The following is an 18,039-nucleotide window of genomic DNA, read 5'->3' on the forward strand; positions in this document are numbered from 1 at the left end:
TATCATACTGCATGATTTAACCTGGATTTAATACTGCATACTACAAAGCTATTGTAATCAAAAACAGTACAGAAACAGATCAATGGAACAGAATACAGAGCCCAGAAATAAACCCACAGGTTTATTTACAAATGGTCAATTAATTTACCACAAAGGAGCCAAGAATATACAATAGGGAAAGGACAGTCTCTTCAATAAATGGTGTTGGGAAGACTGGACACTATCTTACACCATCCACAAAAATTAACTCAAAATGGATTAAAGACTGAAACATAAGTCCTGAAACCATACAACTAGAAGAGAACATGGGCAATAGCCAGCTCTTTAACATCAGTCTTGGGGATAATATTTTTGAATTGGCACCAAACAAAGGCAACAAGAAATAACAAGTGAGACTATATCAAACTAAAAACTTGTGCTCAGAAAAGGAAAACATCAACAAAATGAAAAGACAATCTATGAAATGAGAGAAAATATTTGCAAATCATGTATCTGCTGAGGAATTAATGGTGGCTCAGACAGTAAAGGCTCCACCTGCAAAGCTAAGGGACCCAGGTTCCATCTCTGGGTCAGGAAGATCCCCTGGAGAAGGAAGTGGCACCCTACTCCAGTATTCTTGCCTGGAAAATCCCATGGACGGAAGAACCCGGTGGGCTACAGTCCGTGGGGTCACAGAGTTGGACACGACTGAACGACTAACACTTTCACTTTAATATCTAAACTACGCAAAGAACTCATATAACTTAATAGCAAAAACGAATCTCGTTAAAAAATGGGCGGAAAAATCTGAAAGTTTTTCCTTAGACATACAGTACATGGTACATGAAACAATAAGCACATACAGAACAATAGGTACATGAAAAGGTGTATGCTAATCAGGGACATGGTATTTTAAACCTCAAGGAGATGACACCTCACGCCTATAGAATGGCTATGGTCAAAAAGAAATAGCACGTGTTGTCCAGAATGTGGAGAAAAGGGATCTGAAGGCACTGTTGGTGGGAGTGTAAATCGGTGTGGTCACTAAGGAAAACAGTATGAAGTTTCTTTAAGAAATTAGAAATAGAACTACTATATGATCCAGAAATTCCACTTCTAGGTATTTACAGAAAGAAAAGGAAAACAATTGAAAAGATGTATGTGCCCTTATGTTCAAGGTAACATTATTTAAAATAGTCAAGGTATGGAAGCTCATAGTGCTCATCCGTAGAAGAATAGATAAAGATGATATGCCATATATTACATTATATATATAGATAGATAGGAATATTAGCCATTAAAACAGGAAATCTTGTCATCTGCAACAACATGGACGGAGCTCGAAGGTATTATGCTAAGTGAAATGTCAGGAAAGAGGCAAATATACGATCTCACTTAAATGTGGAATCTTTGAAAATAAAGGAAAAAGTATCTAGCGTGTTGGTACAGAGAACAGGTTAGTGGTTGCCAGGGGGAAGGGGTTGGGGGGTTGCACAAACATGAGTGAAGTGGGCTAAACTGTACAATCTTCATGTTATAAAAGCAGTCATGGGGGCTTCCCTGGTGGTCCAGTGGTTCAGAATCCGCCTGCAATGCAGGAAACAGGAGATCTGGATTCCATCCCTCGGTCTGGAAGATCCATGGAGGAGGAAATGGCCACCCACTCCAGTATTCTTGCCTGAAAAATTCCAAGGATGGAGGAGTCTGGCGGGAATTGTCGAAAGGGCCACAAAGAGTCAGACATGACTGTGTGACTAATCACATATTGGGAAGATTCCACATGACCCAGGGCAGTTAAGCTCATACACCACAACTATTGACCCCACATGCAGCCCCTACTGAAGCCCACCCTAGGACCAGTTCACAAGAGAAGCCGACCCAATGAGAAGCCTGTGCTCTGCAATTAAGAGTAAGCCCTGCTTGCTACAAATAAAAGCCCTTGCAGCAGCAAGGACTCAGCGCAGCTAAAAATAATAAAAACAATTTTTAAAAAAGCTGTCATGGGAATGTAATGTACAGCATGGTGACTAATAATAAAGAAGTATTTGAATTTCAGCTTTTACACTCAGGGAATCTGGGACTGACCTGAGATAGGTGAAGTGCCTTCTCCACCCCTCAGATTCTTTCTCTGTAAACAGGAGCACAACCTACTCGAGGTTGTTAGCAACATCAGAAAGCACTTGGTACCTAGTAGGCCATTACTGCGCACAGTTGGGCTCAGTGTGGAGGAGGGAGGCTCGGAACCCACCCTCTGTCTGCCCAGGCCAGGAAGAGACCACAGCTCCCTGCCTCACCTGCAGCCCCACACACAGGGCTGCCCGGGGAGGTGCTCGGTTAGTGGAGGCCCACAGAGCCTGGGCTTCCCCGGTGGCTCAGAAGGTAAAGAATCTTCCTGCAATGCAGGAGACCCAGGTCCATCTCTGGGATGGAAAGATCCCCTGGAGGAGGGCATGGCAACCCACTAGTATTTTTGCCTGGAGAATCTCATGGACAGAGGAGCCTGGCCGGCTACAGTCTTCAGGATCACAAAGAGCTGGACACGACTGAAGTGACTTGGCATGTACAGAGCCTGGAGCCTGTGTGTGCTTGTCTCTAGGATCCAAAGAAACACGGCTGATATAGGAACATTTTCCAGTCCTCTCTTTTCTTAAGATTTATTTATTAATTTTTAAAAAGTATTTAAAAATTTTATTTAGCTGCACAGGGTCTTGGTTTCGGCCTTTGAACTTTTAACTGTGGCATGTGGGATCTAGTTCCCTGACCAGGGATAGAACCCAGAAACTCCGCACTGGGAGCTCGGAGTTCCAGCCTGTGGACCACTAGGTGTGTGTGTGCTCAATCGTGTCTGACTGTTTGCGACCGCATGGTCTGTAGGCCACCAGGCTCCTCTGTCCATGGAATTTTCCAGGCAAGAATACTGGAGTGGGTTGCCATTTCCTCCTCCAGATCTTCCCAACTCAGGGATTGAACCTGTGTCTCTTACATCTCCTGCATTGGCAGGGGGATTCTTTACCACTGTGCCACTTGCGAAGGCCACAGGCCACAGGGGAAGTCTCTTAAAATTTCTCTGGGTGTGGGCCCTTGTAAAAGTCTTTATTGAATTTGGTACATTTGCTTCTGTTTTATGTTTCGCTTTTTTCCCCTGGAGAGGCATGTGGAATCTTAGCTCCTCTACTACGCGAGCACAAGGTGGCGCTGGTGAGCCGTAGGCGGCGGATCCGCGTGCCTCGCGTGGGCCACCTCCTCAAGGCTCCAGGTCCCAGGTGCTATCTTCTCGGGTTGCACAAGTGCGCTAGGTGCCCCCAAGTGCAGGCCCTCGCGTGATCATGGTGATAGGCAGGATCTCCCACACACCAGATCCCCAAGGATCCCTCCAAAAAGCTTGGACATCTGGTGGCCGTCACCCACACCAGGAGAACCTGGGGTTCAGAGTGTCACTGCCCACTGTCCCCACAAGGGCATCCCTTCTTTAAGCACCAAAAACTGGGGACACCCCAGATAGGGGCCTTTTCTTTCTCTTCTCTGCCCTGGCTCCCACACCTCCTTTGGGTCTTTTCCTGTGATAAGTTTCTGCTTCCTGGAGCCCTGGCCCCCACCTGTCTGCCTCCTCACCTGCCTCACATTCTCCAAAGTTCTTCTGGCAAGGGGGCCTCACAGGTTTCCCTTTATTTTCTTTTACGTGGATTTGTTTTCCTTGGAGCTAGCCCAAGTCTGCCAAGGCAGGGGTTCTTTCTGTCTGACTGTCACCCTGTGCCTGGAACAACCCCTGGCACCAGTAGGTGCTCAGTGAACACTTTCCAAATGCACCAACATGCCCAGGGGTGGGAGCGGGGGCGGGGGGGGGGGCCTGGAGCCGGTTGTCAGCTGTCAATCCTGTCCAGACACACTGCTGTGCCTGCCACTGTGGCAAGGCCTGTTCTCCAGAGGGTGCTGATAACCTTGGGCCCACAGTGCCTCCAGTTTCAGTTCTTTGCCTCCCCAGCAGCTTCTAATTCAGGTGCATGCTTGGGGGAATATTCTCAACTGTCAGCCCTGCCTTTGAGGGGCTGGCTCCTCTCATTAAGTGTAGCTGGAGGTAGGAGTCCCCTCACACCTCTGGGCTGGAGGTGCTGCAGGTGAGCGGCTGGGTCACCATTCATTTTTTCCCCTCATTTTGTTAAAAAATATTTTGTTGAGTTCTGCCCCTAGGCCACAGAAGCAGAGCCCAGAACCAAGGTCACCTCCGAAACTAACTGAGCCCCTTTGTAACCCTTGCCAAAAGCCCCCCGATCATCACGAACAAGCTTCCCGACTCCCAGTTAGACAAAAAGGCCCACTCTAGCAAACACCCTACAGTGCCCCAACCAATCACCTAATGCCAACCTTCCATAGCAATTTTGTCCTGAGGCTATAAAAATTGGCTGTTAACGCATGAAAACTCTTGACTCTCCCTGCTGTCAGGAGTTTGGCCTGCTGCGCCCTCTTCAGCTCTGCTCTTGGTTCTTAATCAACACCCTCCCTTATGAAATGCTCTGTACCTGGAAACTTTTCCAATCCATGCTCAGACTGCCTCAGCATATTTATTTCTTTGGCTGCGTTGAGTCTCAGCTGCGGCATGTTGCGTCTTCATCGCATTATGTTGGATCTTCCCTCGAGGCTTATCGGCTCAGTAGTTGTGGCGTGGGGCTTAGTTTCTCCAGAGCAAACCCTTGTCCCCTGCATTGCAAGGCAGATTCTTAACCACTAGACCACCAGGGAAGCCCCTGGGCCGCCATTCTTGCTGCTATGCCTGGTTCAGAAGACAGGCCTGGGCCGAGCAGCCTGGCCCCAGGAGCTCAGTGGGCGTGCGAGTAGGGTTTCCTCGGTCAGTGGGACAGGAAGCCCCTGCAGTGCCTGGTGTTGGGGCCCCTTGAGGAGTGGTGACAGGGGATAAGCTCGTGGTGGTGGGCACCATGGTATGAGGAAGAGCGCCCTGACCATCCAGCTCATCGAGAACCACCCTGTGGACGACAACGCCACCATGCAGGTGAGCCGACTTTCGTCCACAGCCTGGCTCCTGACAGGGGCTTGTCCTCCACTCGCTTTGCAGGAGGGGTCCCCTTGTCTAGGTCCTGGGGGCACAAGAGGAGCGAGGGAAGGTCCCCTCCTACGAAGGCTGGCTGCCTCTAAGCTCCTACTGGAAGCAAGTGGTCACTGATGGGGAGACCTGCCTACTGGACACAGCAGGCCAGGAGAGTCAGCGTCATGGAGACCAGTACATGAGCACCAGGGAGGGCTTTCCCCTGGGTGCTTGCATCAGCGATACCGAGTCCTTCAAGGGCATCCACCAGCCCTGGCGAGCTGACCACTGGCCTTCAGGGGCTTCCTGTCCTCTCTCTGTGGCCCCACGTGCAGCCCAGCCCACAGCCTGCCCACTGGATCACGCCTTCCCCCTTGTAGGGAGCAGATCAAGTGGGTGAAGGACTCAGATGGCATACCTGTGGTGCTGGTGGTAACAAGTGTGACCTGGTCATGGTACCGTGGAGCCTCAGCAGGCCAGAACCTCACCCCAAACTGCAGTGTCCCCTGCAGTGATGTGTTGGCCCAGATGCACCAGGTGGAAGCCCCCCTCCCTGCCCCCCATCCAGCCAGGGCCCTGTGCCACCCCCACTACCTGGGAACACACTCAGGGCCCCTTCTCCCTCCATCCAGGGCAGCTGCTCGACCTCTGGCTCCAGCTAAGGGAACCCCTGGAACCCACTGCGATTCCCGTGAACCAGCAGCCCCTCAAGCTGTGAGTCTCCCCAGGAGGCAGGGGCAGCGAGGGAGTCCAGGACCCGGGTCTGGGCCGGCACAGCTCCCGGGGGAGGTGGAGGTCCCCAGAGAGAGCTGCCCTGAGCCAAGCAGGAGCGGTGACCCTTTGGCCCTGGCCCATGTGCCCCCAGAGCGCCCCAAGGTCCCCGTCAGCTCTGACCCCACAGTGGGCAGTGGGAGGGCTGCTGAGGACATGTATTCCAGTAGGGTGCCCCTGGAGCCTGATACAAGCAGGACCCAGCTTCCCATTTGTGGGGTGAATGGGGAAGGATCTGGGATTCTGCTCAAGGCGGAGGCAGTGTTCCCCTTGAGCCGGTGCCCTCTTCCTTCCACTGGTGCGCAAGATCCGGCAGCACGCCGCCCGAGGAGGGGGCCCTAGGCTGCCTGAGCTCAGGTGCTGCTCCTGACAGGTGTGGAGGGGGCACGGAGATGTCCAGTGTGATGTGGGAGGGGGTGTGTGAGGTGGGTGTGGGGAGGAGGAGGCAGGGAAGAAAGGAAATGCCACTGGAGCCTGGCCAGCCCAGGTTGGTGGACAGAGTGACTGAACTGATGCTCCCTGCCCGCCAGCTGTTGCTCTCCTGGAGCCCAGCCCTGGCCCACCGGGCACAGGCTGAGTCACAGTCAATCATCCGATGGTCTTGATCCTGGGGTTTGGCTGAAGCTCAGAGTCTGCAGTGCCTGTAGCCTCCCACAAGGCAGCTGGGAACCTCAGTTTTGTCCAGCTGGTGCCCCCTTTGCCTCTGGGGGCCCTGAGAGCATCCTTCGGAGACGTCTAGGTGCTACAAGAACCAGCCAGTCTAGTACTTAATGCACGAAAATGTATTAACCTTTAACCAGCAAGGGGGGAAACTGAAACCAAAGTCTGCCTGTCCCCTGGAGGGAGACCTTCATAGCGAATGGCTGGGGGGGCAGGGAACCCAGTTGGACCCCAGGTGGGGCTGTATTTGCTGAGATTTAGGGGCCCCAAAAGGCAGTCACTGACTTGGACACAGTGTGTTGTATCGGCCCAAACAGCAGCACCCTCTGCTCTAGCCCCACCTCCTTATGCGTGTGAGGGTGGAGGTGGCCTGTTGCTCCCAGAGGCTCCTCAGGTCACCGAAGGGACCTTGTGGGGCATGCTCAGGCTGTAGGAGACCACACACAGCTCCGAGAGGGCTCGCCTTGCCTTGAGCCAGCGTTCCTGACTGGCTGGGGCAGCCCCTTTAGTCACAGTCCAGGCTGGGGGGTGCTCACACAGCCTCTGCCCTCCTGGAACCCAAATTCAGGCCCTTTGGAGTCAGGGACTTGTGTTATATGGGGGTAGGGGTAGGGTCCATCCTCCAAGAAGCTCAGTGTGAAAAAGCAGGGCATGCTGCTGGCTTCTGGGGACCTCGGGGTCCCTGGGAGCCTCGGGGTCCCTGTGCTCACAGTCACCTCATCCTCTGGAGGCCCCTGAATGTCCAGGCTCCCTATGGACACAGAGCTCAGGGGGTCATGCGGTTGTGTGGGGTCTTGACGCAGCTCTTGGGGTGCTGTCCTGGCTCCATCATGGCTGTGCTGGTCACTCATGGGAGGGATGCTGGCTTCAGCTGCCTCAGGGCAGGAGGGGTGTCCTGGGCCCAGTGGCGCCGTCTTCAGCAGGCTGGGTGGAGCTGGTTGCCGGGGCCTCAGCGGGGTCACGGAATCAGGCCTGTCGTGTGGCCCTGGGGGTGGCCCAGGCAGGGACTGCAGAGGAAGGGACTCAGCATTCCGGCTCAAAGCCGAGGTCTGGGGGCCACCTGCCTGGGGCCTCACAGATTACTGGGAAGTTTGGGAGGGAATTGTATCGCTGTGGTCTGCACAAGGTGGGCCCGTGGGGCCAGGCATGGCAGAGGTGGCCCAGCTGTGAGAACAGCCCTCTAGGCCGCCAATCTCTGGGCTCTGTGGTGGCCACCCAGAAGAGTAAATGGCCGGGGGTAAGGGGAAAGCCCGGGACTCGCCCACCCCTTACTGCCTGAGAGGGTGACTCATGGGGAGACCAGGGCTGAGCCCACTTGGGCAGGGGCAGCTCATACTTCATCCTAGGTAGCTCAGCCATGGAGGTCTGCAGCTGCATGCACACTGCGCCGTCCTCCAGGGCCCCGGCCTGGGACAGCACGTCCTGCAGGAACTCCTGCAGCCTTCCAGGGACAGCATCAGGAGGCGCTCTAGGGGTGGTGGTGCCATCAGGCCATTGGGGGACCCACAGGGAAGGCTCAACCCCTCACCCTGGGGGTCCTCCCATGGGGGAGGGGTGGCTGTGTTCCGATGTGCGCCACCCCTGGGGGTCCATCTGTCCTGACAGAGCCCCAGGGAGTGCCCCAGCCAGGGGCGCTCACCACAGGGCACCCAGACCGCCTTCATGCGGCTGGCACTCCCTCCTCCATGGCCTGTGCTCCACGCTAAGGCCCGCTTCCTCCTGTGCACCTTGAGGACGGTGGAGACCATGGCTGTGAGCGTGTGCCCACCCTCCAGGACGGAGGCATCCCAGAGCCTCAGGGTCAGCGGAAAGGGGGCTCTTGGGGACCGTGGGCATGGGAGGAGCCATTTGAGCAGGGCAAGGGAGTCCCAGCACAGGGTTAGAAGCCCCATCTGCCTCTGGTCCCTGCAGTCCCACCGTTCATCAGACAAGGTCCCAGAGCTGCTCATCTGGCTGGACAAAGGTGCTCCCACCAGGTCTCTCAGGGTCCTTAGGGCCTGACAGCACACCAGCTAACCCTCTTGGTGGGGACACCTCAGCAGATCACGATGGTGGCTCGGCTGCACCCCAGGTTGACCCACCCTTCCCGAAGGGAGCCAGGCAGAAATGGCGGGTCCCTGGGACTTCAAGGTGCCCTGGGCCCACCAGGAGGGCTCTGGGCTGCCCTTCAGGGCTCCTCAAGAGGGTCTTGGCATATCTGAGGGTGGGGTTTGTCCCTCCCTGGGCATCAGGAGTGGGGGACAGGGAGGCCTTGGAACTCAGCGTCCCTGGGCAGCCTTACCTGGTTGATGAAGCACTGCATGAACCACGTGGATGTGTAAATCCCCACAGACATCTGCTCTAAAGCAGGGCAGGGGGTGCTCAGGGCCTGCCTGCTCTGCCGGAAACCTCCCTACTTGAGGGCCCTGTACAGCCACCCTCAGGGGTGGTGGACATGCTGAGCAGGTCCATGGGCCTGCTCAGCCCGAGCTCACCCCTGGCCGCCCCCAGGAGAAGGTGAGTGAAGCCTGCAGGAAGCCAAGTCCCTGCAGTGGCCATGGGACAGCACCTCTGGGCGGGGCAACAGCTGTACTCACCACATGTCCCTTCAACTTGGGGAGGGCTCTGCCGAGAATGTGCCTGTGATGGGCCTGGAATCTTAGCAATGTCAGGAATCCAGGGATGAAGCCTGAGGAGCCCCCAGACCCCCACAAGTCAGAGCCTTGCCCAGAGGGGAGTGGAGTACCACAGGAGCCCCAGTGGTGACCCCTGCCTGTGGGGCCCTCTTGAGCCCTGGCTGGACATGCTCTTCCCAGGGAGGACAGCCTGTGAGGCCAGGGCAGAGGCCCTGCTCCTGGATGCCCAGCTCAGCTGGTGCCCTGGGCAGAGGGGTGGGGAGGCATCTGGCCCCGGCATGCTGTCCCCACAGCAGGCACAGTGGGGGATGGCAGGCCTGGTATGGAGGGGCAGCGAGTGTGGCCCCCAGGGGAGATGGGGGTGTGTGCCTGGCCATCTCCTGGCCTCTGCAACCAGGCTGGGGGCAGAGGAGGTGGTGTTGCTGCCTGGGCTTCATGTGGCCATGGGCTTGCGGGGTGCCTGGTGGATGGCAGGCTTGAGGCAGAAGGACCAGCAGGGAAGGAAGGGAGAGTGGTCTGCATGAGGCTGGGACTGAGGGCTGAGGTTCCAGAACCCAAAGGGCAGCGTGGGGAACCAGTGCCCTTTGCTGATGGGGAGCTGTCCTGGGCCAGGGTCCCCACCAGCCCCCCTGCAAAGAGACCCTGGATCCTCAGGCTTGCCCAGCTGTCCTCAGCAGGCACCTACTGCGCATGATGTGCTTCTCATCAGTCATCAGCTGGAACAACCTCCAGAAGGTGTCGTCCTCGTTCAGGAACATCAGTAGGACGGCCACGACCTCACTCATGCCCTGGAAGTAGCCCACCTCCTGCAAGAGCCAGATGTGCGTGGAGGACCCCCCGGAGCCCACCTCTGCTCTTGGATTCATCAGCCCATGGCCTGCCATGGCCACCAGCAGTCACTCCTGTTCTTGACACCTCTGGGATGTTTCTTCTTATGGAAACCCACCCCCAGGATGGGAAAGAGGGGCATCCCAGTGACTCACAGCAAGGAACCTAGCCTGTTGGCGACACTGTACAGTGAGAGATCCGTATCCTTCCCTGGTTCCCGCATCCTCCTTGTATGGCCCAAAAGCCAGAGGGGGCTGAAAGATGCCAGGAAAGGCAGGGCAGGACCACTCCCCACCCTGCATCCCAGGGGCACAGCACCAGGCCTGCCTGACTCAGTGGGATCTGCCTGGGCCTCACCTCGTACCTGGCTAGGATCATGCCTGGGCCACCTGGTCCCATTTGTGGTGACCCCCACCTGAGCCATACCCGCTCATCCTGGGGAGGAGGATGTCCACTCAGGCTTGCTCTGCTCAGCTTTCGCTGTGACTCCTACCTGGAATGTGAGTGCATCCCTGCTCCTGCTGGCCATGTGGGCTGGCATGGCCCACCTGGGCCTCACCTGCTGTGTGCTGACTGTGCTCCCCGCCTGGGCTGTACCTGTTCCTACTGGTAACCATCCTTACGTGGCGTTCCATGGTCTACCTGGGGATGATCTCGGCCTGGCCTCCCTTGCTTATCCTTGGCGCTGATTCCTCCTGGGACATACCTGATTCTGTGGGCTAGGATGCTCACCTGGGCTGCAGTGATTCCCACTTGGGAAATGTACCTTTTCTGATGGGTGATGATACCAGTTCTACCTGGCTAGGATCCCTGCCGGGTCTCAGCTGCCTGTCCTTGGCTCAGATCCCTGCTTGGGTGCACCTGCTCTTGTCTATGATCCCTGTTGGGGTCTCACCTGCTCATATTTTGTTATAATTTCTTCTCGTTCCAAGGCTAGTAGGGTCTCCAGCTTCTCCATGTTGGATGCTGCAAGACAAAATCCATGCATTCCAGTGCCCTAAAGAGCTTCAGGGACCCAGCAAGTGGAAGTTGGCTCCCTGTTGGCAGCTTCCTGGTCATAGAGGGAGAAACCAGACATTAGTGCCCCCTTAGTGCGTGGGATCCCCTTTGGCAATCATGGCTTGCATCCACACCTAATACTTCCACTTCGAGATTTCAGGATGGGGTAGACCTTTCTCCAAAGTCCACCCAGCTTTAGAAAACAAGGCCAACAGGCTCAGGGGGAGCTTCCCAACCTCATCAGCCATCAGGGAGATGCAAATCAAGACCACAGGGCACACCACTTCTCACCCATGGAAACTTTATTCCCAATAACAGGATGTGGAGAGATTGCAACTCTCCTGTACTGCAGGCAGGAAATGGTGTCCCTACACTGCGGATGGGTGAACGAAATTGGGCACAAGAGACCGTATATTGTATGATTCCATTGATCTGAAGTGTCCAGCATCACCAGGTCCATAGAGACAGAAACTGGATTGGGGGTCCCCTGGGCTGGGGGATGGGCGAGGGGTGGGTATCTGCTGCTGGATAAGAGGCTTTTACGAGGTGGTGACAGGTGGGTGCAGTGGTGATGGTAGCAGGAGTCTGTAAAATAAAGACCTCTGAATAGTCTACTTGAGCTAAAGTGGATGCTGTGTGAATTTCAGAGAAAGCTCTTTGAGCTGGATTCGCCCCAGGAGCCCTGAAAGGAGCAGTGAGAGATTTCACTTAGATTAAAACACAACCAGGGGCTCTCATGTTCGAGGGCAGCAGCCCTGAGCTCCTGCCCACGGGGCTCTTCCTGGGACCACGCCCCCTCACTGCCCCCCCCACCCCAGGATGGCCCCTCTCGGGAGGCAGAGCAAGGACTGGGGACCAAGGGCGTTAGGAAGAGACACACGTTCTCATAATGGACCTAACTCACTGATTCTGGCTGGTGAATCGGCTCAGGCAACACACCAGCCGATCAGAAGGGTGTTAGTTTGGGAAAAGAATGACAACCTCAGGCAGCTTCTCTGTGCTGCTGAGACCACCCTTCAGTCCACAGGTCTGAACAAGGCCAAGAGGGAAGGGCCTCGGTTCCTGGACTCGCACAGAAAACCATCAAGAACGTGGCTGGAGAGCGTAGGGCTGGTGACACCTGGAGAGCACGAGGGGCCCTGCACTGCACAGCGTGAGGCCCTGTGTCCCCACCCCCCCAGCCCACAGGCCAAACGAACTCACGTGGCCAGCTTGCCTGGTCTGGGGCAGGACAGACAGGATGCCTCTGGGATCCAGGACACGAACACAGGCTTGGGACCACCAGGCTCTGGAGATGCCAAAGCTCTGCCCTTCTCCCCTCATCCTCCTCCATCCACACTCCACCCCTGCATCCCCCCACCTCTTCCCCTCAGCTTCCATCACTTCTCCATCCTCCCTACCCCTCCATCAGCTGCTATCCAGTCCTCGGCCAGCCCCTCGCTTCACCCTTCCTCCTCCTCCATTCTCCACAAGTCCCGCACCCCCAGACCTTCACCTCCCCATCCACCTCAGCCACCCTTCCTCCTCCCACTCCTGTTTCCTGCACTTCCTCCTCTTCCTGTCTCACGCCCTCTGTCCCGTTCCCGCCTCCTCCCTCTAGATCCATCCTCCTGTACTCTTGCCCTGTGCTTCCATCTTCCATCCATCTCTTCTACCTCCTCCTGCATCCTCTCTCCCCTCCTTCGTGCTCTCCTCTGGGCCAGGCGTGGAAGCTGAGACTCCTCACAGGGACACGGCACCTCTGGCTGCAGCCCACTCCCTCCTTGGAGCCAGGAGGGGACTGCAAGTCCTGGCTGTTGTTCAGTACTGGGGGCTCAGCATCACCTCTTCCAGGAAGGATGGAGTCACCCACCCGGGGGCCTCTGTCCCCAAAGAATCTACAAGAGATGAGGCAATGCTTTCACCCATCGGACCTCTTGCTGCTTGAGCCATGTCCCCTTGATGGAAATGCACCCAGGGACAGGGCAGAAGAGATGGAACAGGGCAGGAGAGGGTCAGAGCAGGTCAGAGACACAGGGGCCTCCGAATGAACACCTACAGACATGAAACAGTGGGTGTGAGCCGCAGGCAGAACTGAGGGGTCGCTGCCTTTTCACTCCACAATGGGGACAGGTCAGAAGTCAGGGGCAGCACTGAGCCCATACACCTGAAGGCCAGGCGTGGAAGAGGAGCGTCTCGTCACCAGGCAGGGGAAGGTGACCAGGGACAGGTGTCACTCGGCACCAGCAAGTGCAGGTCCTAACCAGCAAAAGCATATAAGCTTCAAAAGCTCAAAATTTAAAAACAGGTCCGGCTGCGGTGCGAGTCGTGGCGGCCTCTGAGGCAGTGGAGGTGGATCCCGCGGCTCTCGCCTCAGGTGCCCCGGCTGTCCAGGCAGCCGCAAAGGGTGCCGCCGCTGCCTCGGGTCCTTGGGGTCCCCCTAGGCAGCTGAGGGGCAGCCAGCCCAGACCCACGGTGGCGAGGCAGCAGCCCACGGGGTCAGTGTCGCCGGCCCTGGAGTTCATCCAGCCACCAGTGAGCAAGCTGTCCTGGGCCGTGAGGACCAACATCCTGTGCATGTGCGCAGCTGCAGCGAGATCCTGCCCAACAGCCCCGCGCTCAACGTTCACCAGGTCAAGAGCCACCGCCGCCTGGAGGACGGCATAATGAATCCAACAAGAAAAGATTGAAAACTGTACTGAAATTCTGCTGCTGAAGCTGCTGCTAAGTCACTTCAGTCGTGTCCGACTCTGTGCGACGCCATAGATGGCAGCCCACCAGGCTCCCCCTTCCCTGGGATTCTCCAGAAAAGAACGCTGGAGTGGGTTGCCACTTCCTTCTCCAATACATGAAAGTGAAAGCTAAGAATCCAGCTGCCAATGCCTGAGATGCAGGGGACATGGGTTCACTCCCTGGGTCAGGAAGATCCCTTCGAGTAGGAAATGGGAACCCACTCCAGTATTCTTGCCTGGAAAATTCCGTGGACAAAGGAGCGTGGCGGGCTGCAGTCTACGAGTCGCAAAGTGTTGGACATGACTGAGTGACTGAACTCACACGCATGGGAAATAAAGCCAATAATTTATAACAATAATGAAGTATAACATTTAAAAATCATGAATCACTATATTGTACACCTGTAACATATAATATTATACAACTGTAATACATATATATAAAATAAACCTGGGGGACTTCCTTGGTGGCGTAGTAGATAGCAATCTGCCTGCAAATGCAGTGGACATGGGTTTGATCCCGGGTCCTCATGTCGGTGCAACTAAGCCCATGTGCCACAGCTATCGAGCCCACCCTCCAGGGCCCATGAGCCACGGCTGCTGAGCCTGCACGCTGAAGCCCACGCACCCTCGAGCCTGTGCTCAGAAACAAAGAAGCCACCACAGTGAGAAGCCCATTCACCCAGCTGGAGAGTAGCCCCTGCTCACTGCAGCAATGAAGACACAGTGTAGGCAAAAAGAAATACATCAATAAAATAAAATAAAAATTAAAAAAAACCAAAGCATTTCCTGGAGGTCCACTTGTTAGGACTCCAGGCTTCCACTGCCAGGGACCCAGGTTCAACTCCTGGACAGATCCCACAGGGTATGCAGTGTGGCTTAAGGAAAGAAAAAAGGGTACAAAACATACAAACAAAAATCTTACTTAAATACGCACCCGCCTCCAGGGGCCAGAGGTCAAGAAGATTGCTGGGGAGTCCAGCCTAGGATGGAGGAGACCTCAGGGGTAGGTAGGGGCGTCCCAGGCAGAGGACATAGTGTGGGTGGGCTAAGACCACCAGGTTACGTGGTCTTGGGCCCTGGTACCAAGCTGGACTTAGTCGTTGGTAGCTGGGGTGGCCTATGCATTTTCTAAAAATTAATAACCCTTTGTTTTATAGTTCTAGGTTTACAGACATACTGAGAAATGAATACAGAGTTTCCATATACCTGCCCAATTCCCCTACTCCTCTCCTCCAGTTTCCTCAATTATTAACATCTTGTAGGAGTGTGGTGCAGCTGTGTTAAAGAATGAAGTAAGACTGATCTTCACTGGACGTGAGTTTGAGCAAACTCCGGGAGATAGTAGAGAACAGGGAAGCCTGGTGTGCTGTAGTCCATGGGGTCACAGAGTCAGACCACAGCTGAGCTATTGAACAACGAGATTGATGCATTATTAGTTAAAGCCCATAATTCAGAGTGGGTCTCACGCTTGGTGTTGTGCAGTTCTATGATTTTTGGAAAATAATGATGACATCCACCCAGTATTGTACAGAAGAGTTTCATTGCCCTAAAAATCCCCTGGGCTCCACCTGTTTCTCCCTCTGTCCAACCTCCTGGCAACTACTGAGATTTTACCGTCTCTGTTGGAGAAGGAAATGGCAACTCAGTATTCTTCCCTGGGAAATCCCATGGACAGAGGAGCCTGGTATCAGAATGTCCTGTGGTTGGAGTCATATGGTATACAGTGTTTTCTGACTGGCTTCTTTTATGAAGCAAATGTACAGTTAAGGTACCTTCATGTCTTTTCACGGTTTGATAGCTCTTTTTCTTCTTTTCATTTTTCAATATGCTCTTTTGTTAATTGTGGTGAAATATACATAACATTTGGGCTTCCCAGGTGGCTCAGTGAGTAAAGAATCCATCTGCAAGCGCAGGAGACACAGGAGACATGGGTTTGATCCCTGGGTCAAGAAGATCCCCTGGAGAAGGGTGTGGCAACCCACTCCAGAATCCTTGCCTGGAGAATCCCATGGACAGAGGAGTCTGGCGGGCTGTAGTCCACAGCGTCGCAAAGAGGCAGACACGACTGAAGCAACTGAGCACACACTCACGCATCCATAACGTTTACCACTGTAATCATTTTTAAGCGTCCAGTTCAGTGGTGGTCATAGTGTAAACACAGCCACATTGTGTGTGGCCATAGTCAACTATCCATCTCCAGAACTCTTATCTTGTGAAACTGAAACTCTGTCTTCATTAAAGATAAATAGCTCATTTCTTCTTTTATTTAAAAATTTTATTATGGTAAAACTTTTGTTGTTGTTCAGTTACTAAACTGGGTCTGACTCTTTGCGACTCCATGGACTGCAGCACGCCAGGCTCCCCTGTCCTCTGCTGTCTCCCAGAGCTTGCTCAAACTCATGCCCATTGAGTCGGTGATGGAATCTAACCATCTCATCCTCTGCCACAGCCTTCTCCTTTAGCCCTCAATCTTTCCCAGTATCAGGGTCTTTTCTAATCAATCGGCTGTCCGCATCAGGTGGACAAAATATTGGAGCTTCAGCTTCAGCATCAGTCATTTCAACGGATATTCAGGGTTGATTTCCTTTAGGATTGACTGGTTTGACCTTGCAGCAAAATATACATAACATAAAATCTACTGTGTTAACCATTTTTAAGTGTATAGTTCAGTGACATTAAGTACATTCACATTGTGCAACCCTCCCCACCATCCATCCCCAGAACTCTTTTCGCCTTCCCAAAGTGAAGCTCTGTCCCCTTTAAACATTCACTCCCCATCCTCCTCCCCCAGTCACTGGCCCCCACCCACCTGCTGTCTGTCTCTATGAATCTAGGGACCTCCCATAAGAGAAATCCTACAGTATTTGTCCTTTCACGTCTGGCTTATTTCACCGAGTATTACGTCCTCTAGGTTTGTTCATGTCATAGCAAATGTCAGAAGTTTCATCATTCATTAAAATTTTTTTTTATTATTCATATATTTGGCTGTTGCGGGTCTCAGTTGTGCCATGCTGGGTCTTTGATCTTAGCTGGGGCATGTGGAATCTTTTTAGCTGTGACATTCGAACTCTTAGTTGCTGATTTAGTTCCCCAACCAGGGATCAACCTGGGGCCCCCTGCATTGGGAGTGAGGAGTCTTAGCCTCTGGACCACCAGGGAAGTCCTAGAAATTCCTTTATTCTTAACAACTACTGATAAAGAAGGACTTACTTCTGTCACACTGATAATTGTTTTCTATATAACTTACAGCTCTTTTGTCTTTCATTTCCTGCATTACGTTTTCATGTTTTTTTTAGTGAAACATTTAAATGCTTCTATTTCCTTTTGTGTATATTCTACAGCCATTTTGTTTGGGGTTACCATGGGGATTGCATTCAACATCCTAAAGTTATAATACTCAAATTTGGATTCATGCCAGCTTAATGTCAATAACACACAAAACCACCTCTTCACGGCTCCATCCCACTGTTTTCCAGTTGTTGGTGTCACAGAATTGCATCTTCAGATGTTATGCATCCAAAAACATCAACCAATATATGTTACAATACATTAGCCTCAAGGCTTCCCTGGTGGTCCAGTGGTTAAGAATCACCTTGCAATGTAGAGGACATGAGTTCCATCCCTGGTCCAGGAAGATCCTACATGACATGAAGCAACTAAGTCCGTGCCAGTACTACTGAGCTCGCAAGCTGCAAGTAGCGAAGCCCATGCACTTAGACCCTGTACTCTACAACAAGAGAAGCTATCACAGTTAGAAGCCCTCATACTTCAACTAAGACCCAGGGCAGCCGTCATTCGTGTCCGACTCCTTGCGACTGCATCCGCGAGGCTCTTCTGTCCATGGGATTTCCCAGGCAAGAGTATGGGAGTAGGTTGCCATTTTCTCTAGGGGATCTTCCCGACCCAGGGATCGAACCTGCATCTCCTGCATTGGCAGGCATACTCTTTATCACTGAGCCACCAGGGGAGCCCTAGGTCCCAATGGCCATAGATTATATTTAGGTTTTCTGCCATCAAAATGCTACATCTTTTTCAAAAAGCAAGATTCCTGATTGTCTCTACTCTTGAGACCAGAGCTTGGAGGCTGTTCTACTCCAGCATGTGGTCGCTGGAAGATACTTTCACCTGTAGGATTTCAGGCCATTCTTCTGCGAAGCTCTGCTTTGAAATGCCAGCTTGCAAAACAGTTAAGACCTATTAAGAAACTTTCTGCTCTTAAAACATAGTAAACTTGATCTACAGAGACGGAGATTGTTTAAATGGAGATTAAAACTGTGCAGGTACCTTTTTCCCTCGCAGGCCTGCCTTGGTTCCTGTGCAACCACGTTCCTGGGGAGAGGAAGGTGATGCTGGTAGGGTACAACGTTACCATAGAGATGACTGGGACTTATCCTATGAACCGTGTTCTTGGAGCAATGCAAGTGACATTGGAAGG

At 53.6% G+C, this 18,039-nt stretch overlaps 1 pseudogene; it reads left to right on the forward strand.

Annotated features, from left to right (window-relative positions):
* The first annotated feature begins 3,790 nt into the window (after positions 1-3,790).
* On the forward strand, positions 3,791-5,735 carry LOC128050532 (GTPase HRas-like; annotated as a pseudogene).
* The last annotated feature ends 12,304 nt before the right edge of the window (positions 5,736-18,039 follow it).

The sequence above is a fragment of the Budorcas taxicolor genome, chromosome 7 (assembly GCF_023091745.1).
Source record: "Budorcas taxicolor isolate Tak-1 chromosome 7, Takin1.1, whole genome shotgun sequence".
In the NCBI taxonomy this organism is placed as follows: Eukaryota; Metazoa; Chordata; class Mammalia; order Artiodactyla; family Bovidae; genus Budorcas; species Budorcas taxicolor.